Raw genomic sequence first — 27,653 nt, 5'->3', positions numbered from 1 at the left:
CTGTTTGGCACTTGGAAGGGGTGTTTTCACCTACCCTGCACTGTGGCAGTGATGCAGGTGTTTATGGGGGTGAGCTGTGTTAGCCAGGTCGGTCACTTTCATTTAGGCAGGTTGCTATGCGGTATACAGATTGCGGTCCGGTGAGCACCAGCTGACACCCATATTTGGGTTTTAAGGGGTCCTGTGAGTACAGTCTTTGTGCCTTGCGGCATGGGGCGGGGAAAACGGACTGCCTTCGGGACGGCCCTGTTTAGGTCCTCTCTTTGAACCTTGCGGCTTGGGGGATGGGGCTACAGGGTTGTCCTGCAATGGCTAGCCGGCCGGGACGGAGCCCCGGTAGTGGGCTCCCACCCGGGGCAGGGTGGCTCGCCCTATTGAAGAGGTAAGGGAGGGGTCCTTGACCTCTGGCCTTGACCATACCACATGCTGTGTTGCCCTTGCCGTTGGTTCCAGCTAAAGTGTCAGTTAATAAAGTGGCCCTATAGTTAAACCCAACACTTGTGTCTGCCTCATTATTTCTGGCTTGGGGGGCAATGAATTTTAATTTTTTTTAAAGGGTAGGCATGAGTGGAGGCCAAGGATGTAGGGTAGGTGGGAAGACAGCAAGGATGGGGGTTGAGTGAATGCCAAGGGTGGGGGGAAGAAGTGGAGTGCAAAGGGGGGGGAGAAATAAAGCAAGGGAATGCTGACAGATAAGGGGAGGGGATAAGACTGATGGAGAAGACTGTTAGCGAAGGAGGGGGAGAAGCAATGGAAAAAGAAGGGGAAAGATGAAGGGGTAGTGGAGTGCCAAGAGTGTGGGGGGAAGACAGCAAGGGTGGGGTGAGTCCATGCCATCAGTGGGAGTAGTAGTGGAGTGTCAGGGGTGGGTGGTAGGTGGGAAGACAGCAAGGGTGGGGGTGAGTGAAATTTTGAGATAACATCAAAAAAAAAAAAAAAAAGCATTGCTGTTTACTGTACAAACACGGCCGAGACTTACCTGAAAGGCTGGATTGCTGTGTGGGCAAAGGAGGGCTGGAGGAGGTCTTCTCCCCCCCTTTTGGTCTAATGGCCAGCAGAGGCGGGAAACTGGGACAACCGCATTGGCTGGCTCCACCCAGCTGGGGGGGAAGCTGATTGGTCTTGAATTTGGTGGGCTCTGCGTAGTGATGACGTCTCGCCACTTGGCCCCCCAGCTCCAGCCGACATCGGCTTGGGCTCGCCCTGTCGGCGGCGCCTCCTCCTCGCCCCACATCTGGGCTACCCACAGTACCTCAGCACCAGCCAGATGGTCAGCCTGGGGGCGGGGGCAGCGGCTGGCGGCAGGGAGGCTGGGGGGAGCAGCTGCAGCGGGGCCCAGGGGGATCCCACAGGTGGCTTTCTGAGCCGGGCATTGGGTGGCCCTCAACCCACCCTGCCTTTTCCACACCAGATCCCCCTCTGGGGGGGCAAACGTTTTCCAGCATCCTCTCCCCGGTGAGCCACCTGAGGTTCATTCTTTGAGGCGATGGCGGCGCCCTCCCTTCCCCCCCAGTTTTTAGGCCCCACTGGGAGGTTGGCATTGCCTGGGGGGGTGGGCACCACAAGCTGGCCTTGCCTAGGGTGCAGAGAAACCTCGGGCTGGCCCTGGCTATTAGCCACAAGGTATAGATAGGAACTCTTGGTCTGGGGCAAGTAATGCACTGTATTCTTGGTGCTTGGGGAGGGGTAACAGTGGGAGGACTTCTAACATCCTGGCTCCACTGCTGGACCTCCTGATGGCACCTGGTATTTTTGGCCACTGTGTGACAGATTGTTGGACTGGATGGGCCATTGTCCTGACCCAACATTGACTTCTCTTATGTTCTTATGTCACATGCCTGCCATTAAGTCACACTCCCACCTTTTCCCTATTTCCCTCCATTCCTTCTCTCTTTCCTTCTCTCTCTCTCTCTCTCTCTCTCTCTCTCTCTTTCTTTCTTTCTTTCTGTGCAACATAGCTAGCAATCCAAAAGAGTCCAGTGGCACCTTTATTCAGGTACAAGCTCTCCCTCCTCTGTGAGGGCAGATGTGTGACCACACTTCTGGTAACATGGGGGTGTGGCCTAATATGTTAATGAGTTTCCACTGTTGGGTGTGGCCTATTATGCTAATGAGTTCCTGATGGGCTTTTTCTACAAAAAGAGCCCTGAATATGTGTATGCTGTTCTTCTCTTACCTCAATTTATTTTAGGCACCAAAAGTTTCTAATTGATCTGTATGACTTGATCCAGTGTAACAAATTAATGGGACACAAGCTGAGCAATGTTCAATCAACAGTTTTAGTTCTTGCATACCCACACACATTCCCTTCTTTTCTACTGAAAGGGGCCATATACGCCAAGCTTTGTGGATCAAGGCATTAGTGCTCACTGAGAAAACATCAACAAAATATATTGACCCATTAACATAACAGAACACTGAAAACAAAACAATAAATAAGTAAATAAATATACATTAAAGCATAGATAAAGTTCAGTCTATAACACTGAAAGAACATATAAAACTGTAGATTATTTTGAGATTTACTGCTCCGAAGTATTATAAAAGGCACACATTTCTCAATAAATTTGTAAGACTGGAAATTGATTCCTGTTTTAATGTAATATATTAATTTAGATATGAATGCCACATCTCAAATACTTTCAGATCAATCAGAGATAGGTAATAGGTTCAGCTCCCTCCTGTGCGAAGCCATATCAGGACTATAATAATTAAGTTCAAAATAATTTCCAAATGCAGTATCTGAACTATCTTTACATGCCGAGTGAAGATGATTTTATGTGTTACTTTTAACTGTAACACTGACTTTTATTCAGCTAGCTCTGTGGGTAGGGGGGTGTCTTCATGTTGCTATTTGTCCATTTTATAACATTTCATGAAAGGTTTATAATATTTTCACCTTCTATTTATCATTATTAATTTTTTGTATAGGATTTGGTATTGATCTGCTAACAATTTTTTGGTTTGTCTTGTTCTAATTTGTTTCTGAGCTTCTTTAAATATATTGCACAAGAGGTGAACAAGAAATAATCTAAATAATTAAAATATTTTATCCAGTGCAATTTTGTATTTAATTTGAATTAATTTATCTGTATAATATGAGTGAGTATGACATCATCTTATGTATTATATTTCACCCAAGGAGTAGCAGGTAGAAAAGACATCTGGGCTTGAGAAACAAAGTAGATAGTACTAAACCTGTGGATTTGAAGTTGCATGAATTTAACCAAGTAGTCATTGTTGGATGTATTTGCATTTATTATCTTTAATTCCCCATATTAAGACAGGAATGTGGGCCTGCCTCATAAGGCTGTACAAAGTTCATGACATCCCTAGCTTCCTCAGCCTGAGCATCAGGTAGAGTTTATCCATCAGATATCGTTGACTGCCACAAGCCTTCAAGGCTTGATCTCTTACTCTGCTATTCACCATACTTTTAGCTGCCAGCATCTATTCCCTGGATCTTGGGAGACCTGGAATCCCTATCTGTTCCTTAAACACCATTCCCCTCCCTTCATGGAACATGGCTAAAACAGTTGCTGAGTTGCTGAGTGGTTATGATATGGCATATGGTTCTACTGTTCCAAGGAATACAAGGTGAGAAATCCCAGTGTGTGCATCCTGACTCTTGGGTGTACATTAAGTTGCTCTTGAGATAGCAGATCATGGTTTTCATTTTCAGTGAGCTCTTGCAAATATCTGTATTTCGCTTACCAACTGCTGCCATCAGCCATTGTACAGAGTGGCACTGGGACTGCTAATGACATCCTTGCAGGTGGTTCATGTTGCATCACTAATTGCAGCACATATTGCAGGGCTGCCACATTCCTTACTTTCCATTTGCTGGTAGCAGCCAGGAAGTCCTGTGTGTCCTTCCACATGGTGATGGCTGTTAATATACTAGAGATTCTTTGGAAAGAAAAATGCGGGTTTCCAAAGACTGCTCAAGACACAGCCATTTGTTTCCACATCATTTCCTCTCCAAAGCTTCCCATGACTAGTCCCATTCATTTAATCATGCTAACAAGAAGAGGATAAATTTGTCAACCACTTTTTTCAGTCACAAGTCCAGTGATGCTTCAGATTTAGATTTCTTCACAGACTATTCATGTAATAGGTTTACAAAATGAAGCTTGAAAATACCTCAAGGCTACCTGGATGGTATTTATCCAGACTATGGAGTGGATAACTGAAATAAATGTTCTTATTGGCAGTTAAATACCAGGGTATTCGCCATCAGCCATTATCAAGAATTGAAGCTGAGTTTAATTAGGGGATCAAAGCAATAGCCCTTTAATTCCCCATAATAAAGCTGCCCTTCTTATCAGTAAGGACAATGCTTGCTAAAGAATACAGGAGACTTGTCTTTTCTAAAGATTTTTTTTTAAAAAAAGACAGCATGCAATATTTGAGTCTTTGTTAAAAAAGATTGGATTATACATTTGCTTCTCCAAGGCTACAAATGTCATATTTGCTTTAACATTCTCTTATTTCCCCCCTACTGTCATGTAAATGGAAAGGACCCAAAGCCTGGTAATGCCAGCCCCAGATCTCTGCAAGGAAAAACCATTCCACACCCCATTCCCTTCTTGCCCTGGGTCAGCCCTCACAATCCAGGCCACAGTGTGCCACAATGAGACAGCAGGTGCACCACATAATGGCGCCAACAGAGGAAAATGGCTCCAGATGACTCCAGCAAGGAGACAATCTGCTTGGTATTGTCGTTGCAAGAGAATAATTCAGCATCTTCAAATCTAAACGATAATATTCTTTGTTAGACTTCGTAATGTATTCTGTGGAGAGCAAGGAAGAGGTTATGTTTAGCTTTAATTACTTGGGGGAGGGATGGGAAATTGTCAATATGTCTGTGTCCTAATTTGATTGATTATGCTGTAAAGCTAAAGCCAGTAGTAAAATAAACTCGCTGCTGGCCTGCTTTTGAGGAGACAATGGATAATTTAATCTTCCATAACCTGCTTTCATAGCTGGCCTTTGGTTTCCAGGTCTATTAAGAACATTTATTGTTTCTAAATGTTAGAATGAATAAATAATGAGATATAAAAATAATGCTGAAGATGTTGTAACAACATTATCAAAATCAGTGGCATAATCTCATCTGGAAAATAGTAATCCATTTGTCACCTGTAATTCAGGAGGTTGTTGTAATATTATACAGGCATATGAGATATTTACCAGGATGGAATATCATAGCAGAGGCGTCATTTCTTTTTCAATGTGGGGTAGAAATAAGATTCTGTAAGATCTTGTAGTTTATTGTCTGTTTTGTTTAAGGTTAAGTGGGGGAAATGCAGTGCTTTTGAGTTGCACTGTGATTATTGTCTTTTTTTGTACCTTACAGTAACTATATTCATCTATTAAAATGGTTTCTACCTTGGGTATTCATATCTATCATACAGTATATTTGTTCGAAACAATATAGGAACTGGGCAGTGATACAGCATTAGGAAGGGGTTGGTGGGACAAAGTTCCCCACTGATGACTGTAGCAGATAACAGTCATCCAGAGTCTTCTTACTACACAGAACCGTGCCCAACAAAATAAAAGCAGACGTGTTTTCTGAATCAATTTCTGTATGCTTTCAGAATTCATTTTCCCAAATTGTTATGCTCAATCTGCCTTCTCAGCTGATGTGGAACTGAAGAAAGCTTTCCCTCCATCCCTTTAAAGGATGGTTGTTCCCCATGTCTTGAGTGTGTGTGTGGGGGGGAGGATGTCATTTTGTCTGCCCAAATTTTAAAAGAACTCTAAGGCTCCTATTGGACCATAGCTGGGCTGCTGGCCTCATGTGATTGTGCCGCTTGGAGGAACAATTTTGAGTAAAGTTTTGTTTCCTGGCTACAGATATTGACTGTGATCTGACCAGGGCCATAGCCAATGATGGGGCACTGGAGGCAGTGCCCACTATCAAATCTGCAGCACCCCTACCCAAAGAGCCCTGGCCCGGACTTCTGCCACCTCCTACCTTCCTAGGTAAGGGTCTGAGACCCCGTCTAGAACCTGTGTGGAAGGGCACAGGAGCTACAGGGACCGGGAGGGCCCAGCTCTCTCTCAGCATCTCGCAGGTTGTGTCCTCTGCCCCCTTGCCTTGGCCCGGCCAGCGAGCGATGGCTGCAGGTACCCAGCACGGGCCTAGACTGCAGTGACTCCCTTTGCCTCACTCCATCCTGTGAGCTGTCTTGACAGTGCCCCACACTCAGGCCCAGGGAAGATGGTGGATTGGGCAGAGATGTTCTCACTTTCCACCTTCCACTCATTCTCCCCGCTGGGCTGCAGGTAAGAGGTGCCTGGCCCATATAATCCATGTGGTAACTCTTTCAGGTAGCAGTCATAAGTACACAGCCTTGTGAAGAAGTCCCATGGGGACTTATTTCTGAGTGTATGTGCATAGGAGTGGGCTGTAAAAGGTTTCTGAGTTCTTCCATGAAATATCAGCAACCATTTTTTTCAAGAAGTCTGGGCACCCTTTCAAAATCTCCACCTCATGATAAAAGAATGAAAAAGCAGGAACCCAGTCAAGTTTTTTTTTGAACAAGCCAGGGGAGATGCAAAGAGAAGTGTTCTGTAATTCTTCCCCCAAAAACCTGGAGATATTGCAAGCAAGTCAAGCAAACCTCTCCCCCCATGCTCTGCCATGATAATTCCACTCATCGTGTCAGCAGGGGCTTCTGTAGGTATCACAAAAGTGGGGATCAAATTGGTGCCCCATGACACCCCGGCACCCCCCCCCCTGAATCCTGGCTACAGGGCTGGATCTTACCCTCCTTCCATGCTTATAAAGTAATGCAAGTTTAGAAGATTGCTGGAGGGGGAGAAGCAGGAATTTTCTGTGTTCTCTAAAAATTGGCATGGAAAGGGGACCAGTTTTTGCCTGATCCACAGTGTTCATGTTGCTGGGTTATAAGTAGGCCTGCTCTTCTGACTGGTTAGGCCATAACTTGGAATGGCAGGAGTAGTGTGGGTTGTTAGGCTAACGGATGATCTCTTTGGGGCATGTATACATGAAACAACATTCCTAAACCAGCCTATCATATTTTGTATGGTTGGTTGGGCTGGGGACTCAATAGACATGGAACAGGACACTCAATAGGCAACTATGATTGTCAACCTCTATGTGGAGCCTGGAGTTCTCCCAAAAAACCAACTGATTCCCGACTACAGAGTTCCGTTCTGTTATGCCAACTTCTCCAGGAAATTCCTGGAGACCCAATCCAAGTTATCTGCCAAGGAAGTTTGGGTGTTTGTGGCTGTGCGTAAGTTCTATACCAGTCTATACAGAGGTCAGATGGCCAATGAGACGCTCGGCTATATCCCAGGAAGTGAGACAACACGCTAGTCCTTAAATAAATGTTGTCTTTACTAAAGGTTTCTGCAGTCATACAAAATCGGAATCATACAAATTCATACAAGCTCCTTAGTTACAAAAGTTCATCAGAACAATTACAGCATAGAAAATAACAAAAGCATCAGAATGGGGAAGACACAATGGGGCACGGCTATACTCATCTGAGGTCCAGCTGAGGAAGAACTCTCCTCCTTGGAACGCTGGGCAGCCGAAATGCAGCAGCTTGTGAACTCCAAGGCACACAGGTCGGACCAGCCAAACCACGTGTGAGCTCTCTGGGTCGCGACTCCCGGAGAACTTAAGTAGTAGAGTCACTTGTAGCACCTTAGTGCACTGCTATGGGGAGGGTGGGTTAACCAGAGAGACAAAGGAGAGTTTCTCCTTAAATAAACTCTTTTTGGGGCATGTGCTATCCAGCCATAAACTATCAAACCCGTCCTCTAAACTATCACTACTGGATGAAGAGGGGGTGACGAGGGGATGACGAGGGGATGACGCTCTCCTGAGGGGTGGTGGCAATATGCAGATCCTACTCCTACATCAAAGGTGCCTTTTGGCAAGGTGTGAATCTTCCGTTCCCATGGACACCTCTTGATTTGCAGATCTGGTTCCTGCTCCAAAGCCATAAACGCTATTGTCTTTAGATCTCCAAACCAGATTAAGGGAGTAGGGTCACTTGCTCTTTCCATTCCAAGAATGCCGGGGTTCGCTGGGGATTTTCCACAGTTCTCCAAGTGGGTGCAATGGCGCGGTGTCTTCTCCATCCCAAAGAGTCATGGGATACATTCCAGGGACGCACATGGTCCGTATGTGCAACGGCAGGCCCAGGCCAGCCTATTTCTAGGCAAGCATGAGATGCAGAACAAAGCAACACACAACATACAGCAATCCCTGAATACATATTGCATAGGTATTCATGCTAGAGACACACATAAGCAGCATCACCACTATACAGAAATACAAACATAAGCTCATATAGTTACAGTTCCCCTGAAGAGACTGGCATCTTCAGAAGGCCAATTCTATTTTATACCATAGATTCTAGGTGAAATTCTTCCCTTCCCCTCTTCCACAGGTACCACCCCCAAATCTCCAGGAATTTCTAAGTCTGGAGTTAGCAAGCCTAGCGGTAACAGTAAGATTCTTGGTAGCTTTGAGGGCACATGGTGAGAGCAGGGAGATTAGGCTAACACCTCTCAGTATAGTTTTGTTGTGCAGGCCAGCAGTAATTCTACACAAGTCTGTAGTGAGGGTGGCCCTGCCCATAAATAACTGCTATCTACTGGAAGATATCTGTTAGCAATAGCCAGCACTAAAAAATGTTGGCGGTTTCGCTGGTATGGTGAGCCAGGATTTATACCCCACCCTTGACTCAAAGTCTTAGAGCACTTACAATTACCTTCCCTTCCTCTCCCCACAACAGATACCCTGTGAGGTAGGTGGGGCTGAGAGAGCTCTGAGAGAACTGTGACTGACTCAAGGTCACCCAGTTGGCTTCGTGTGGAGGAGTGGGGAATTAAACCTGGTTCTCTAGATTAGAGTCCACCACTCTTAACCACTACAAACTGGCTTGCAAAGTTACAGAGTTACACAGAGCCTGTTGTCAGTTTCAAAACGAATATGATCCCCAGGGAGTACTGTGGTCAAGTTCTCAGAACCTTCTTGTTCTCCCCAGCATGAAAGATGCCAGGCTGGCCACAACCAGGGCCAGAGCCTTTTCTGTGGCAGCTCCCCAAGGACATCAAGGCCCTGTGGGATTTATCAAAATTATGCAGGGCTTGCAAGATGGAGCTCTTCCACCAAGTGTTCAAGGTGCCACACTAAATGATTTACCCTCTGGCTGAATATTGTGCCCTAGTATCTACTCTTGGCCACCGGCTTAACACCTATATCCACATAAAAGAATCCAAGCCCTACAGAGCCTGACAGCAGTTGCTGTTTTCCTATGGTGGATGTGAAGACAGCTCCACTATCCTATAAGAGTTGCATTTGAAATGGTTTGTTGATTTTTAATTGTTAAATTATTAATCTGTTTTACTGTTTATAATGCCTAAGGCCTTGTTAGCTGCCCTGAGCCTGCCCTGTCGGGGAGGGTGGGATATAAATCTAATAAATAAATAAATATGTTGTCAAAGGCTTTCACGGCTGGAGTTCATTAGTTGCTGTAGATTTTCCGGGTTGTGAGGCCGTGGTCCTGGCATTGTAGAACCTGACATTTCACCAGTAACTGGGACTGGTATCCACAGAGATATAGCACAGAAAGATGGAGTACTCTCTGTGCCAAGGTGAAAAGAAAATGGTAGGCAGGTAATTTAAATCTACTCCGGAAGGTGGGGTAGGGCTGAATCATTATCTAGTAGGATAATGACTCAGCCCTGCAAGGTAATGACTCAGCCCTACCCCACCTTTTAGAGTAGATATAAATTACCTGCCTACCATTTTCTTCTCACCTTGACAGATTCTACAATGCCAAGACCATAGCCTCACAACCCGGAAAATCTACAGCAACTAATAAATAAATAAAAGTTCTTTATTTAGTGAATTCCATTCTAGATAGGATAGATGAGGTATCTGGATAGAATCTATTCCAACTACCTGGATGGATGCAGAGAGGCTGCATCCATGGTGCAAAGATGGAGAGCAAATGTGTTCCTTTTTTGTGTGTGTGTGAGAGAGAAGTGTGAACAGAAGGAAGGAAGCAGTTCCCTGAGAGTATTAGTCTACACATTAAAGAGACAGAGACAGAAGAGTAAATAGGAAGGACATTCACAGTTTGCCTGTCTATCAGTCTGACTTTTTTGTGTAACCCCCCTCTGGAGGCAGAGGCTAAGAGACAGCATCTGGTCCTTCTCTTCCAAAAAAACCCACACAAACCCACCAGGTGATGTCTTTGTTTAACTCATAATATTTGGTTGTGTTTTCATTCATGGGTGTGGGAGCAATAGATCACAGGACAGACCAAGCTTGGGATGCAGGGGCAACTAACTGGGCTTGATAAAGCCCAGCCAATCATAAGTCAGCATATACAGACCTGTACCCAGTGCAGTCTGAAATAGCTGTAACATCCATCCCACATACTCATCTTCTACAGTATAGGTTTAGTTGGCTATACATGCCTTTCTCTTAATCCAAATGGCCAATGGATAGGAGTGATTTTTTGCTTATTGTACACTGTCAGAAGAGGTGAATTGTGATTAATTGGCTTAGTCTGTTTTGTTAAAAGTTCTCAGCCCTGCCCTCTAATAGGCCTCAACTGGCAGGCTCAGTGCAGGTTAGATGGCAAAGGGAGGAGACACTGGAGAGTAAGTTATCAGAATGATGAATAAAATGTTAACAAGTTCCACCACTTGCCAGCTTAAAAGGGTCTTGCATAGATAGAATTTCTTCAGCCTGCCTGCTTTTGTTGACCACAAACATTATTAGTTTGTATTCTGAAGACACAGTCAGTACCCTCTTCAGCAAACCTTTGCATGAGTGGTCAGCAAAGGGTAACAAGATGTTACTGCATCTCTGACCTTTCCTGCACTCTTGACTTAACTCCTGATTTTCTTGGGAGTGTATCCACAAGCATTGTAATTGGTTTGGGCATAGTTGTTCCATATGTCTGCCCTCCCTGAGCATTTTCACAGTTGTGGAGTCCATTTATTTTCTTTCACACATGGCTTAAATAACAAGGATTTTCAAGGGAGGAAGCTGGTATCAGTGTCATCATTGGTGGCATCACATCATCCCCCCCCTTTTTTTCAAAAAGCCCTATGTAGTGTTGTAATGATATTTTAAACAGGTTCTCTAATTTCTAGCTTTCATTTTTTTTTAAAAAAAGTAAGTCTCTATCCTTTTCCCTTGTGGAGATATGCCTTTTTCCTTATATTTCCATGTGGAGAGAGGATAGAGACTTATTTTAAATGAAAGAAAGAAAGCTGAGAATTCAGAGAACCTGCTTAAACTGTCATTACAACACTATATCAATATATTGATATTTTAGGATCTTTATTTATTTATTATTTCAACTTGATATACCGCCCTAACCCCCGTAGGGGTCTCTGGGCGGTTTACATTTTTGGGTGCTAGTCACATATTTGAATCCTAACCAAGGCCACATCAATCCACTGGAAGGGGCTGCCTACCGGCACCCTGGTGGAGGCTGGTGTCATTCTTTCGGCTCGGCTCCTTTTCCCGGCTGCGAGATGTTCTAGCGCTTAGGCAAACAGGTGGATGGTTCACAGGTGACGTCCTCCTCGGCCCGACTACATCCTTCTGGCTCCGCGCACCTCTGGATGATGTCACCACGCCTCCGTCCTCTGCCGACGACAGCCGCCTTGCTCTTTCCGCTGCTGGACACCAGGGATCAGTCCCCTGACGGCTCTGCTGCTGCTGCTTGCCACTTTCAGCGCCATGCCGCCTCCTCCTCTGATCTTCTGCTGCTGCCGCTGTTCTACTGCAGCTGCCGTTGCCGTCGCTGTCATCGCCGCCACTCTCCACACACCTCCGCAGGGAGGAGGGTGCCCCCACCCTTCTAAGGGTGGGTTCCCATTTATCTACTTGCCGTTAGTTACTCAGCTTTAGAACCGCTGGGTGGGCGGGAGCTAGGACTTAAGGGTCGAGAGCTCACCTCGACCGCGGTGGGGCTCGAACAGGTGCTTGAGTTGTTGTTAGTGCAGGCGTTATACTGCCTGCGCCACCGCTCCCTTTAAAATAAAAAAGTGTTTTCAGGGCAAGGGGTGGAGGAGTGGGAGTGGTTTGACGATGATGACAGTCTGATCATTGAAAAATGTGTTGGAGGTGAGTCAAAGTCAGTGACACAAAGGAACCCAACAGAAACCCATGCACCAGGAAAAAGCCAACTCAACACTGAGTTCCAGAAAAGCATTAGGGCAAAAGTGGTTTCAAAAAGAATGAAAAAAGGGGGAAAATATAAAAATATTGGGGCAAAAGTGGTTTTAAAAAGAATGCAAAAAATGGGGGAATCCCCCCCCCCAAAAAAAATCCTGAAGTGAATAAGACTCAAAAATTCTTGCAGAAACTGGGGAATAAACCAAAGCAGTATGGGGGCAGAACTGATGGAAAACACCATGTACAACCCCCCCTTATGTCTGTAGCACCAGGGGGGGGTGCGCTCTACCCTGGGATCTCAAGGATACCCAAACTCAAATAGGGAAGCTTAGTCATATAGTTAAATATTTTGCATATCAGACTGATAAATAAAGTGTCGAACTGTAGTTAAAACTATTTTTTTTAATCTTGTGTTTTCAGGGTATGAAAACAATTTACTTCTGTGGGAATAATGGTCACCTTACAGCAAGTTGTCACTGCCATATGCTGAGAGAGGTCCTTAGCTATATTTGTTTTCCTAAGAAGATGTGGTCATGATTCCTTTATCATATAAGATGCTACACAAAGACACATCAAATTTTGGGGTATAGCTTTGGTTGAGTTGTCAAAGTTTTGCCCTTGGCATCAGGGAACAAAGGCTGTATTTTAATATTTTGTGCTTTTATGTATGATGGTGCTGTAAAACATGGACAAAGCAATCCTTTCAGATGTGTGTAGAAGATATTCTCTCCAATATCCTGCTCTCTTTACTTCCTCAGAACTCAGTGACACAGCCTTGCAGAATGGGTAGGAGAAAACACCAGAACTGTGATCTGCTGTGTAGATTTGAGATGGAGACTTTCAACCTTAGAGAGATTTGATAGGCCTTAAACTATTATTAAACAATAAATCCCTTTTCTAAATTACATGTCAATTGATTGTAATGTCAGATTAAGCTTTTCTCTGTCTGTATTTTTTCCAGACTGTTTCTTGTTATTTTTACCAGTTCATGATATAACAATATTCTTTTGTTCTTCATAAGACACACAGGCAAAAAGTAGGCAGAGGGCAAAGAAGAATGAAGTCAAATGACAGTGATGCAGGATATTAGCACATCAAATATTCCTTTAAAAACTGCTTGTGAAGATAGTCTTACAGGGGTCTTCACCCAATCTTCTTCCTCTTGTAGCCAGGAGGGCTTTTCTTTTCTTTTCTTTTCTTTTCTTTTCTTTTCTTTTCTTTTCTTTTCTTTTCTTGTGAGATGGAAATCATATGAAGAATGATAAAGGACAGTCCCAAATACACTAGTTTGTAACCACTAAGCATAAGAAACTAGAGTAATGAGTGCAACATGTAGGAAGCTGACAAAAAGACCTGGACTATGAAACATAGTAAAAGAAATGCATGTTCATTTCTTCATCCATCAGTATAATGTGCTTAACTTTTTGGCACCAAATGCAATCATATAATAACCCGACCCAACCTATTTACTTAGAAGCAAATGCTATTAATTTCATGGTGGTTACTTGAAGCATATGCTGCCCCATTTGTTTTGATGTCTGATATCAGCTGTTGGTGTATATTGCTGTTTTGCCAGTATTCATTTTCTCCCATCAGTGTTCCCACAGTATTTGCAGATAAAGAACACGGTATAGTAGTTGTGATCTAAGGCTGTTATTAAAGCTCACTGTGACCATGGAAACCCAAGCGCTCCTGTGACTATTCAACCAACAGCCGAAATAAGCATGACTTATTAAGCCCCTTGAAATGCTGGTGTCATGCACTTTCCACAGAATTCAGATGCAGAAGGAAAATTTGGGGCAAATGTACCACCCATGAAATTCCTACCACAGACACTACAGCTGTACTTTCACTGTCATTCCAGTAACCTTTCACTCCATCCCATCATGACCAATGCACTGTGTTTTCAGTTCACTTCTGGGGAAATGGAAGGAGAAAACCCAGTTTCATATAAGGTTCTTGTATGAAATTTGAGGTTGGTATATTTTACTGGATAATCTCTTTAAAAAATGTAATGCAAATTAAAGTCAAGCCACATGTAAGTTCTTCATCAAGTACTGATAGTTTAAGGGGGGAAATAAAATATTTAAAATGCCTAAAAATCCAAGTCAGGTTGTCACCTACACAGGAAAGTCTGAAGATAGATTTGCAAACTCAGTCATAATTCTTGACGTGTTTGCCCTCTAGTATAGAATGCTAAGTGAAACAAAGTTGCTTCAGAATTATCATAAAATACTTCTTTTCAATTTAATTGTAAATATTCTCCTAAGATTGTCTGGATGTGTGAATAATTTTGGGATGCGTAACTGGAGGTGTTAACAGTATATGACATGTAGCAGTCAATCCTTGAAGGATCTGCCCGGTGCTATGTCTGGTAGTCAGTTTTGCAACAATTCCACCATGTAGCACTTAGCATGAGACAGTATTTTACATGTAGCAATAAATATTTGAGATTTATTGAACTGATATAGCATTTAGTATTCAATAGAGAATGTGAGTTGATGTGCTTTAAAACTAACTAAACTTCATGTTAAATTCATTCTGGAGTTCAAATTTTACTAAATTATAGGCCTGATTTCTTAAATGAGGTTGAATCACAGGCCAGGCAGGGCGTAAATTAAAGGTAGTAGATTGGATCTAAAGGAGCAAGAGTGGAGCAGAACTTGTGTGGGGGGGATTACCTTCCTGCTGCAGTCTCTGAAACAGGAGGAGGTACAATGTGTGGGTCTGCAGTGGGTGTTGGCAGAGTTTAAATATGCAAGGAAATGAAGCGCCAACTGTTCAAAGAAAAATAAGTAGGTATATTAAAGAAGAACAAACTTTGATGGAGCATAGAACAGAGAAGAGAGATGGTTTTTATATCCCACTTTTCACTACCCAAAGGAGTCAAAGAGTGGCTTACAATCACCTTCCCTTCCTCTCCCCACCACAGACAGCCTGTGAGGTAGGTGGGGCTGAGAAAGGCCTGAAAGAACCCAGCTGACTTCATGTGGCGCAGTGGGGAATCAAACCCAGTTCTCCAGATTAGAGTCCACCACTCTTAACCACTACACCACACTGGCTCTCAGAGAGAGAGTCTTAACTATCTAACCTAACTGCTGAAAGAGGAACAACAACTGAAGGAAGCTCTGCAGGAACAGGAAGTATCCAGAAGAGCCAATCAGGAGACAGGAGGGGATTATTTGAAAATACCAGGAAATCCTTGATCTGACTATGCTAGCTACTTAACCCCTCAAATGACCCCTGTAGGATATTCTTGTTATTCTTCTTGCTTCACGTACACAGCAGTTCTTGTATATTTGATTTGTATCCTGCTCTCCCCCGTGAGCGGGCTCAGGGTGGTCACAACAGTCATATCACAACACTGTTACAAAAAATATAATAATAAGAATATTAAAACATACAATTAAAAACCAGATAAAAATCACTTCAATAAGATGGCAGACCAGGTCATGGGAGTCTAGAATGCCTCCTTTCTTCATTTTTGCTCATTATATTGTTGGCCCGACCTTGGAAATAGATGTATTTAACTGTATGAAAATTGTTGATCATGTATTTATAGAATTATGCAACATGCAAAAAATGAAAATCTGCAGCTCTAAAAGATATGTATGGTCCTGTTCAGATGAAGACTACGAAACAACTTCGTAATCCGTAAAATTTTGTTAACCTCACTGTTTGGACCTCTTCTTGTACTTGTTTATGATTTTGGATATTTCTTCTTATTAAAAATATATATATTTACTGTAATTGTTGATGTGGTTAATATTATTTAGTGGATATACACAGCTTTCATTGTTCTTACCTGTATGGGTGCAGCCAGGTGATCAATAGGCATCCAATTCACCAGAGAGGGCTGTGCAGATTTCTGTAGCACTGAGGGGCCATTAAGTAGGGCAATATGAGCAGGGGAGGCCAAAATGGTTGATGTCAGCCACCTTAACCGAAGGCCTGGCAGAACAACTCCATTTTACAGGCCCTGAGGAATTGTAATACATCCTGCGGGGCCTTGATCTTAAGTGGGAATGTGTTCCACCAGGCCAAGGTCAGGCTAGAAAATGTCCTGGCCCTGATGAAGGCTAGGCAGACATCTTTCAGACCACAGACTATCAAAAGGTGTTGGTCCATGGAGTGCAAGTCTGTCCAGGGCACATATGGGAAAAGATGGTCCTATAGGTATGTTGGTCCTTGGCCACATAGGGCTTTGAAGGTTAAGACCAAAACCTTGAAATGGATCTGGTACTCAATTGTTAGCCAGTGCAATTGGCGCAATACTGGCTGAATACACGTCCGCACAAATGTCACAGTCAGCAAGCATGCCACTGCATTTTGCACAAGCTGCCATTTCTAGGTCAGATTCAAGGACAGCCTCGTGTAGAGCAAGTTACAGTAGTACATTCTAGAAGTTACTGTTGCATGGATCATTGTAGCTAAGTCCTGGGAGGAGAGATAGGGAACCAATTGCCTGACCAGCCAGAGATGATAAAAGGCTGTACTGGCAACATTGGTGATTTGGGCCTCCAAGGAAAGTGAGGCATTGAGGATCACCCCCAGGGTTGTCACCCTCGATGCTGGCATCAATGGTGCCCCAAAAAGAGTTGGAAGCTGGATTCCTGATCCCACCCTACCCCCCCATGGCTCAGGTACAGGACCTCCGTCTTTACTGGATTGAATTTCAGCTGACTCTGTTGTAACCATCCAGCCACGACGCAGGCTGGAGTTAGTTAAAATAAATGTCTTTTACTGTTGTTTTCAGCACATTCAAACAATTCAAAAACACACATAAAATTATACAGAGCTAGGAAACTTAGATAGATTGGGATAGCACATTCGCATTAGCAGGAGATTCGTTGGTTTCATGATACTTTACCTGATCCTGAAGAGATGTCCATGTTTCATTTTTAATCAGAGATTCAACCTCTTCTTCTGCAGCCTTCTTCTATTTTTCTGCTTGGCTGTTGGGCATTTTCTCTATATCTTCCCATTTGGAAGGTTCTGTCACAGTCTCTTTGTTAGGTATGAGAGTGTCCATGGTGGTACTCTCTTATTCAGTCTACCTGACCTGACTTTAACTTCTGCTTCCCTTTCTGGTTCCTGGGGCTCTGCTAGTGTCTCATCAGCTAGGTTCATTGGTTCACTTGTTCTGTGGTTGTAGGTTCTTCCTTCTCATCAATGTATACTATGTTACAGATTTTCACAGTCTCAGTTTTTGGATTAAGAATCCTGTATCCTTTGTAACCTAAGGCATATCCCACAAAAATGCTTTGCTCAGTTCTCATGTCCATTTTGCCTTGTTTCTCCTTGGGAACGTATGCATATGCTTTCAACCTGAACACCTTCAAGTGCTTCATGCTGGGTTTATGTCCATACCATAGTTCATAGGGTGTGCTTTTGCCACCTTTGGTGGGCAGTCTGTTCCACAGGTAAGTAGCTGTATTGATCGCTTCTCCCCAGTATTTGTCTGGTTAGCTGTGCTTCTAGGTGCTTCTTGGTATCTGCCCATCTCTGTTAGGGAGCGATTCTTTCAGCTACTCTGTTCTGCTCTGGAGTGTATGGAACTGTGAATTTATGTTCTGTTCCTTCTTTGGTTAAGTAGTTCTTAACATCACATCCAACATATTCTCTTCCTTTGTCTGTCTGGATAGCCAGTTGCTTTCTTGAATCTGCTGCTTACCATTGCAACATATGCCTTGAGTTTCTCCAACACCTTGATTAAGTAGATAACTGTATACTTAGAAAAATAATCAATAAATGTTAGAATACATTTGTTTCCACTATGGGTCACTGCTTTAATTGCAACACAAATATTGCTGTGAATGAGCTCCAGAAGGTGCTTTATTTGGCTTGGTTCATGGTTTTTGCTGAAACTTGGTCTTATCTCTTTTGCTTGAATGCAATATATGCAGTCCTTCTCAATTGGACATTTATTTATTTGTATGCCCTTTGTTAAGTTTTGGTTCTCTAGTTATGCAATAGGATTGTTATCTCTGTGGCCTAATCTCCTGTGCCACATCCAGGAGCATTTCTTATGGTTGCAGCTCTTGGTCAAGTTTGTACTTTATGTGCATATGTCTAAAGCATATAAATCTTCATGCACACTCACTGTTGCAATCAGCCCTCCATCTTGTTTAATCAGGCATTTCCCCCAAATGACATCACCATTCCTTTTTTTGCAAGAACTCTCACGGAAATTAAGTTATTTGCTAGTTGTGGTACATATAAACAGTTCTCAATAAGGATCTCTCTGATTTGTCCATCCGGGAGCCTGCATTTTAGAGTTCCAGATCTTACCCCTTCTGCAACAGCAGATCTTCCATCAGCTATACTCTGTTTCTTTTCTTTCATCATTTAGAGTCTCAAAGAAACTTCTGTGTTCACTCATGTGCATTGAGCATGCACTGTCCAAGAACCATGTATGATTTTTGGTTGCCCCTTTAGTTAATATGAAGCACTTCTTCAGGGGTGGCTGTTTCAAGTTCTCCCTTTTCATTTGCCTTGCAGGCACGCCCTTCTGTTTGAAAGCATTGCAGTCCTTTTTAATATGCCCTTGTTTCCCACATGAGTAACAAATTACTTTTATTATTTATATATAAAGTCATTTGGTCAGGAGTGTGTTCACCTTTTCTGTTAGGCTCCTAAAACTGTTTATGTTTGAATGCCTGCTCTGGTTCATTTATCATGTTTGAGAAAGAGAGAGAGAGAAGTTTCCTTTTGATTCTATCTGGCATACAATATTTCCATAACTCTTGGGTAGACTAACCAAAATTAAAACAACCAAGTCCTGATTTGTAATTTTTTTGCCAGCATTCCTTAGCTTTTGACTCAGAGCAAGCATTTGATCTACGTGCTTTCTCAAATTCCCCTCCTCAGGCATTCTTGTGCTAAACAGTTTCTTTTGAATATATAATTGGCTCTTTAGAGAAGAATTAACATACAATCTTTCAAGTTCACTCCAGACTGCTTGACTGTCTGCATCTGAATAACTCTCAGAATGTCTCTATCTGACAGAGCCCTTATGAGAGTGCCTCTTGCTTTCTTGTCATCCTTGTCCCAGGATTTCTGCTTTGCTGAATCATCTTCTCCTGGCTGGGAGTCTGTAATGATGTACCAGAGTCACATCTTGAGTAAATGACTCTTCATTCTCTTCTTCCAAACAAGATAATTGCCATTTGTCAGCCTATCTAGTGGGTAGCTGTGCTGAGCTGTGCAGACAGCAGCCATTTTGCAATTTCTTCTTTTACCTACTGATTTGTCTAAACTTTCCCTTTTTACAGTAGTGCAAACATTGAGGTCATAATCCTGTTGGCAAAGTTTAAATATGCAAGGAAGTGGAGTACCAGCTGTTTAAAGAAAAATAAGTAGGTTTATTAAAGAAGAACAAACTTTGATAGAGCATAGAAGAGAGACAGAGCCTTAACTGTCTAACCTAACTGCTGAAGGAGGAACCACAACATAAGGAAACTCTGCAGGAGCAGTCCTTAATCTGACTCTGCTAACTGCTTAACCACTCCAGTGCCCCCCAGTAGGATATTCTTCTTATCCTCCTTGCTTCATGTACACAGCAGTTCTTGTATATTCCAACAGTGGAAAGGCAAAATCACTGAATTTACCCCTTTTGTAAAAGCAGAATAACCATATATATAAATAAGTATGTGGGAATAATTATGAGATATCTATCCATTTGTCTGAGATATCTATCCATCTGTTTGTCTGCTCCTAAACTGCAATGTACTAATTTTCCAAGAAGCTTCTCTTCTGAATATACAAGGATAGCTACGGAAACTCTTCAAGCACAGTAATAGTGTTTTACAAGGGCAGCATCGGTAACTTCAAATTTCTGAAGATATTGTCCTCAAAGATTTCATACTCCTTTTCCCCCCATCCACTCTGTTATCAACCTACACCATCATCTTTACAACCATCTTTTTTGTACTTCTTTCTTCCTATTTATTGATGTGCTGAGATCCCACATGTGCTATTCATTACAGGCTATGCAGTATCCTTCAGAGTTAACTTTGCACAGTATTCTGTTCCACACCGTCTCCTTTCTATCAGGATGTAGCATAAGTGCTTTGGCACTGTTACACAGTTAGTAATCATATTTTACAGCCATCACAAATCCCTTAAGAGCTCCTAAAATTTTATATCTTGAGCTCACACAGCATACCATTCTTCATTTCACCAAATTTTCAGTTTGATATTCTGTCTCTTTGGCAAGCAGTAAAAAGATGTGCCCTGATCTTGAACTGATACACATGAAGGGTGTTGCTCTCAACGATGTTGTACTCAGGATGATGTGACTTTCTAATTTCCAGTTAATATTTGGGGAAAGGACTATTTGCCATTTTAGTTTTGCTCTATTCCTTTCTACCATTTGCTGATAATTTTAGGTTGCAAATCCTCTAGGAAACAATATAAGGGAGTCAACAACATATAGATTTTATAGTTGCAATAGTCTGTTCATTGTGATTCAGACAAAATAATGATCTTATTCACAGATGATTAATCTTATTGTTACTGCTATATTTCCATTCACCTTTCAGTAGATGCCATTCATTTTCAATATTTTTTATTGCAGAAAGGGAGTTTTTTTCTTTTTACACATAAGTATATTTTATAGCATTTTTAGATTTATCTTCATGCTGGCAATAGGTTGGAATTATTCACCTTCAGTCCTGTGGATTACCTTAGATCATACAAATATACATAAAATATACATTTCTAGGAAAACGAAAAACAATTTTTGTGGGACACCAGATAGTTCTCTGAGTACTGTGCCAAAATGTCCCCCCCCCCTTATGGGATACCTTGCATTAGGACTATGGCAGTAGACACAATTGAAACTCCCTGTTATTAGGTATAACTTTCTTGCTTTATTCAGTAGTACACAAGGCACATGAGGAATGGAAGAAAAAATTCATTTCCTGCCTTGCATATTCTGGTGTTTTCTGCTGAGCAAAAGTAGGCAGCCTCATGTCAAAGAGGCAAAGTAACTGTGACAGCTGACTAAGTTGTAGAAAGCCTAATCTCAGTTTTCTTCACCAAGGCAATAAACAACTGATCCCACTGGTGTGTCTGAAAATGGTGACATGATAGGAAATTATTCTGAAGGCCTATGTAAGGACTTGGCCAGTCAATTGCTTTGTCAAATCTTGAATTCTTCCCTTATTTCTCCCAATACAGTCATTGATTATGCTGAAGAGTAGTACACACAAGAACCGTTATTTTTATTTTCCTAAATTGTACACAGCTTCATATAATTACAACCTTTCCAACTTAGGGAAGATTTGATTTTTGCAAAGAATGTGTTTGAAAATTGAAGTTAATCTCCTTTCATTTTCTCTTGAGCTAAAAATCTAATAAGGCACATGAATGATTATTCATTTCAAAACAAACTGTCAGTTGTTTGCAGAACCAGCATCACAGGGCAAGGGGAACAGGCAAGGTATAACAGAAACAATGTTGGGGTTGAAATTGCCACAACTTTATTGGCTAGAGCTGTCAGAGACTAGGCGCAACACAAGGCAGCAGATCCAGGAATCAATGGATCTACCTGCATGAAAATGGCTAACACACACCCCAGCTGCCTGCACAGGGTAGTATGGGATAGCAGGATGTGGGATATCACATGGGCAGAAGCCACTATGTGGTTTCCACAGCCACTTGGGACTCAGGGTGTCCTGACAGATCCATCTGAGCTGGGTGTGTACTCCACAAGCCCTCATCCCAAGATCCCCTAAGAGGATCCCCAAAGATGGGGGGAAATGGGCATGCAGACTGTGTCCCCCCCAAATGGATCCCTCTCAATGATGATACCACCACAAGACTCAAGTGAAGCAGCAGCATGCAGACAGATGGTGTAGCAGGCCTCTTAATATTCAAGCCAGGAAGATCAGAGGGAAGAGTCCTCCCCCCAGGTGCACCAGCTGGAGCCCTGCCCCCTGGCCTGGCCAGGCCAGGCCAGGCCAGTGCCTTATTGGCTAGCTGGAGGTCCCATGCCACCATGGAGGCCCCCAGGAGGCCCCAAGCCACAGTGGCAAATAGTCACCCCCCTGCACCTTTCCTTTCCTGCTGCAGGACCACAAATGGGGTGCCAGGTAAGACTGGTGCCTAGGCATTCTAATGGTAGGATGTTACTCCAACACCAGAAGTCCTCCACCCATGCAAGAGGTGCTTCTGGAAGCAGAGAAGGTTTGTTGCTTTTGAAGAAAGCTTCTTGCACTAGAGGCCTGTGCTACCATTAGCTGAGCTGAGTAGTAGGACTCTGATACAGACCAGGATTTACAGTGATTTTATTTTGGCATATTTGATGGCATTTAGCATGGCTAGTCAATGCTAGTGTATGTTTATAATTTACTGGAGTGGTAGAGGCCTTGGACCATGATGGGATAGTCATGCCTCTTTAAAGTCTACCACACATTTAGTATCTGTGCTACGTTTGCACTTGCACAGCCAGTGAAATTCATCAGTCAATGGCATTCATCATATTGATTCATGATCAGAACTTAATAGATCATAGTACAGTTTTCAGCAACAGTAAGATAATGTGAGATTCAATTTAAAACACTCGATGTACATGCACACTTGGCTTTGGGAGTCAGGCAGGTGATAGAGGCAAGACTGAAATACAGAGACAAGTTGTCTTCCTTCCTACCAGATACACATGTGCCATAGCAGAATCAAGACAAACAAGGAATGTACTACTTTGATAAGTTTTGGTTTTCATGCAGGTGGTTATGGTGGATAGCTAATGGGATAGGTCTAAGCTATGGAAAAGCAGTATGAGAACATGGGCAAGTAAGCTCAAAGTGCCTCTAATAGGCTACCAGTAACCACAAAATGACCAGATCTTTTCAAAAGCAAGGTTTGGAGTTTCCTGAGGGCAATATAGGGGTACAGGAATGGAAAAAAGTACTCAAGCATCAGAACAGTGAAAGTGTGTTCAAAAAAATGTGTACATGAGAAAAGAGGAAGAAAAAAAATGAAATAGAGCTAAGCCTCTGGCTGTTAGAATTCTGTATCAGGGAATGACCATGAGGAAAAGTGAGATAGAAAATGATCTAAAGAAGGGGAAAGAATAGTTTTTAAGAGAAGGAGTTCACCTATCCTCAGTCTATGGAGCTGGGCAGAGCACATTGTCTGTTCAGATGATCCAGAGTTTCACTGTTCAGATGAAACAGAGTTTCACCTTTAGGCAGAGCTTTCAAACGTCCCAAGATGTTGGCCACTAGCTAATTGTCACTTCCATTACAAATAGCCAAGGGATATTCTGGAGATAATTTGGAGCAGGATATTCTGATTCCCTTCATTTTGGGCACTGCACTTCCCACAGTCATCCTGAAGCTGGTAGTCAGTTTTGAAACTCTTAACTTTATTTTCTGATGACTTATTTTTGCCACAGATAGATCCATATATTAGAATGGAAGATAACTTCTGGAACAAAAGCCCTGCAGAGAGTTCAGCCAAAATGTGTATATATCTTCTCAAGGCTACTTCTCCTAACATGAAGAGTTAGTGATATAATGTATGACACTAGCAGTGGACAATTGTTGTGCCAAAAGTAAAACTAGCGTACCATGATATGTTGCTATACTGTTTTGACCCCCTTCGATTTAAATGTAAGTTCCTGTTATGAGATCAGTAGTTCAACATTTCTCACTTTTGTCAGTTGACATAATATGCTGCAGGAAAAACCAAATCTAGTGAAAAAATCCTCTTTAAAAATGAATGAAATGAACTTGCCATTACGGGGATGCTGCTGCAAGTACAACCTTCAAGGTATCAGTTATAGAGTACTTCCAATGACATACAGGTCTTGTAAAATAAATGGACTATGAATTATTAATCCAGAGCCCAATCCAAATATTATGTAGCTCCAGTTATGTACTCTGAATTTTTTGGTTAGCTGTTTGACAGGAAAGAGAGGCAGGGTGGAGAGGACTAAATACAGACTCTTACTCTTTGCTCCAAGCAGAACATTTATCTAGGATTGCGCACATGAGGCCTGGCTGCTGGATTGAGCAGGAGAATTGTGCATGCTGCAACTACTTACATGCACATTTCTGCATCCATGTGCCAGTGCCTGCTTCTTCATCAGAGGCTACTAGATGGATCAGGGCTACAGGGTGTTAATGAATACAATGTCATTATTTGAATACAAACCAAGATTATGATTGATGTGAACAGGATGATCACTAACTTTAAGATATGGTTTATTTCTCAGTGTTACTGTCTGCATCAAGGTTTCAGAGAAATTAGACATCACCACTATAAATGAATTAAGCACTAACTCCTAGTGATGTAATTTCCAAAAGATTAGCTAACATAAAGTTTGTAACTTTAGTTCTTCCTCTGGGCGTGTTTGGATATTTATACACCATTCAAATGGTGAGATTCAAAAAGACAAAGCCTCATGATTATCATTTTGAATTAAACAGCACTGTTAACATTCACAGATTAAATGTGAATAAATATTTACCATAAAGGGCTTTCCCCCACTAAGTTTCTGCTGCAGCTTGGCTTCTTCACTGCATTGCTTTTCTCCCTCTCTTACAGACAGTATTATTTTCTGGTTGTTCTTCCCTGCTTTCTTGGGGGCTTCCCCCTTTTTTTCAGTCCACCGCAAAGCTAGTCTGGGAAAAAGAAAACAACAGGAAAAGCCCAAAGAGAAACCCATGAAAGCAGGGACTGGAAAACAACACTGTGTGTGTGTGTGTCTGTGTGAGGTGGGTGCAGTTAGGAATCTTCTATTTTTATTTTTTATTATTATATTTCTAACCCGCACTCCCCGCGAACATCCCGATGTTTCTTTCCTGACTCTGGGCCTTTCTGCCCGCACAACTTACTGCAGAGTATTTGAGCCGTCCACCCTTTACATTTGACTTAGGCTATGGAGAAAGTGGAGGAAATAACAGGTACAGAAACAGCCTCTATGGAATTGTTTTTATAAGTGTCTCAAGTTTAGATCCATAGCGAGCAAACCGTTCTTGAAATAAACAGTTCATAGATGAAAACCAAACCTGTCCATTTATATGCAAATTGAGACCCCCGTCTACCTCTCTAAATTGGGATGATAAGAAGAAGAGTTGGATTTATACCCCGCCTTTTACTTGGAGTCTCAGAGTGGCTTACAATCTCCTTTCTCTCCCCACAGCAGACACCCTGTGAGGTAGGTAGGGCTGAGAGAGCTCTGAGAGAACAGCTCTTGAGGGAACAGCTCTGAGAGAACTGTGACTGACCCAAAGTCACCCAGCTGGCTGCATGTGGAGAAGTGGGGAATCAAACCCAGTTCTCCAGATTGGAGTCCACGACTCTTAACCACTATACCAAACCACAGTTCCCTCTAAGCTGCCAGCTCAGGGATTTTAGCTTCTGCTCACACTAAGGCTGCGATCATATGCACAATTAGACCTGACATAGGCGCAAAGGGTGCGATCAGACATCTGGGAAATGCCCCGTAGCTGTTGGCAACCCATTCTGCTCCGCCGCAGAAGTGGAATTAAAAGATGCCAGGGAAAATCCGGTAGGAAATGGGTTGCAACAGACCATGAATGGACTTTCCCCTGTCTGATCGCTCCAGTGTGCTCTCATGCCATCAGGATGGACTGATCAGGCCATCCCAACTCCGTGCTGTTGGTTCCCCCCCCCAGCTGTATGCATATCATTGCAAACTCTGTAGGGAGCCCTCAGTGCAGAGGTGCAGTTCATCGACTCCTCATTTAAGTGCATGGGAAACAAATGGCACAAAAAAATCCCATCTCACCTACAGTTGCATCTGATCACACACTGACGAGCTGCGCCCGCAGCTGCAAAGGGAGGTGTGCTTGTGCAACTGCGGGTCTATTTGAGTTGTAAGCTGCCTTGAGTCACAGGAAAAGTGGGATAACAGTGAGCAGGTTGATAACATTTAAGCAACTTCTTGTTTGTTAGGTTCACTAAAAAAAACCCTCCCACCTTTCCTAAGCACCAGCAGAAAGGGACTAACTGGTCAGTTTGGGAGTAATCAGGAAATTTTTGTGGTTCCATCAGACTGGCCATGATGGGCCCCTCTTTTCACCTGCTACATATTTAGATTTGGGGTGGGATCTCATTAGTTGAATAGTTCACGTCTTGGCACAGAATTCTGTGCATGTGCCAAAAAGCAAGGCATAGCAACAACAGCTGCGTTTTGAGCCAGGATGTGTTTGCCCTTTCTCAATCAGCCTTCAGGAGGCTACTTTAGATTTGACCTGACTAATTTTAGTGTTAACTAACTACAGTTTAACTAAGGTTTAGAAGGTTGCTGTAGATGAGTTTAATGTCTTGTTTAACCCATATGTGTCTTGTGTCTTCATTCCAGGGTGTCTGGACAAAGATCCAGACAGTTTGCCTGCATTTGCCATTAACAATCAACAAGGCGAGCAGCAATAAAGAGCACAGAGAGGCACCTTGCAACTGTAAGTCACTTACAGTCTAATTATTAAAGTTCTGTGCATGTAAAGGGTGTGGCAAAAAGTGGGTGGAAAGACAGCAGTGGCAATAATATGAGATCACCCATCTGTTTAAATATGAAATCAATCATCTTTTTTGTACTACCAAGAATATGTTACACTGTTCAAACACAGGCACACAGTTTCATCAAGTAACTTGGTCACAACTGGCAAACAGACTGCTGGGCTATCTAGCATCCCTGCCAAAAGTTACATATAGATCTATTTTCTGTCTCAAGATGAATTTGGACTATGTGAATAGTGAAGGTGAATATGAGAAAGTAACAACTGCAGTATATCGAAGCAGAGAGTGCATGCAGATCTGATGAAATTGGTCAGATCTTAAGATAAAAAACTGTAACTACTCACTATTTTCTGTCCTTTTGACTGTCATCAATTAATTCTTCAAGAGTGATGGCTCTTATTGAGATTAGTAATAATGCCCCTTTAGTTCTACTTTCATTACAATGAAAATAATTTGACCTCTACTAAAATAACATTGTCAAATAATTAGGGATTCAGTCCTAAATACTCCTGCAAGATGGAACTTTTTTTCTTCAACAACTAATCTTGTTTTAGTTCAACAGCTCACAATAGCAAATACCTTCTTTAATTAGTAAATTAAAAGAGGTTTTCAGAGCGCCTTATCTTTTTAGCTTTGTTATCCCATCTGTGCATGTCTTGAAAAGAGCTAAGATATGTATAATGCTAATTAATTTCGTACCACACTAGAGCTGTTAAGCTAGGTATTCAAATCCTCTGCCCAATTCACATGCATCCTGAAGCTTAAAGTTATTACTGCTAATGAGTAATTTCATTTACTTTAATTTAATTAAACTATATTTAATTCAGTTACATGAAGGCATTCTAGCAGACCGCGGAAGTACATATGATAATAATAGCCATGGATTTAAGAAAATATTGTGTTGCAAATAACTGTTCATTAACATTATACAATCATTGAAGGATGTGATTTCTAGGATCCTCAG

The 27,653-nt window shown here is 42.5% G+C and overlaps 1 pseudogene; it reads left to right on the top strand.

Moving 5' to 3' along the window:
• Positions 1 to 3,523: 3,523 nt before the first annotated feature.
• The window catches only part of LOC107121211, an 82,945-nt pseudogene continuing 58,815 nt past the window's right edge, over positions 3,524 to 27,653 (top strand).

Source organism: Gekko japonicus, unplaced genomic scaffold, assembly GCF_001447785.1.
Source record: "Gekko japonicus isolate JY-2015 unplaced genomic scaffold, Gekko_japonicus_V1.1 scaffold845, whole genome shotgun sequence".
Lineage (NCBI taxonomy): Eukaryota > Metazoa > Chordata > Lepidosauria > Squamata > Gekkonidae > Gekko > Gekko japonicus.
Note: the sequence above shows the minus strand (reverse complement) of the source record. Positions and strands in the feature narration are given on the sequence as shown.